The following is a 270-nucleotide window of genomic DNA, read 5'->3' on the forward strand; positions in this document are numbered from 1 at the left end:
TAGTTTTAAATAACTTCTTTCTATTCCAACATAAAACAGTACACCACAGCAACAAGCCCCTTAACCCATATATACATATATCTGTGTCGAACATACTGCCTAATTTAAACTAAATCTTGGCTTTTTGTACATGATGCCACACACCCATAGAATACTACATCTCAGAATCAGGCCCTTCTGCCTATCTAGGCTATGCCAAATGATTCTGCCTAGTGCCAATGACCTGCACCTGGACCACAGCCCTCCATACATCTCTCATCCATGTACCAA

Source organism: Narcine bancroftii, chromosome 4, assembly GCF_036971445.1.
Source record: "Narcine bancroftii isolate sNarBan1 chromosome 4, sNarBan1.hap1, whole genome shotgun sequence".
Taxonomy (NCBI): Eukaryota; Metazoa; Chordata; class Chondrichthyes; order Torpediniformes; family Narcinidae; genus Narcine; species Narcine bancroftii.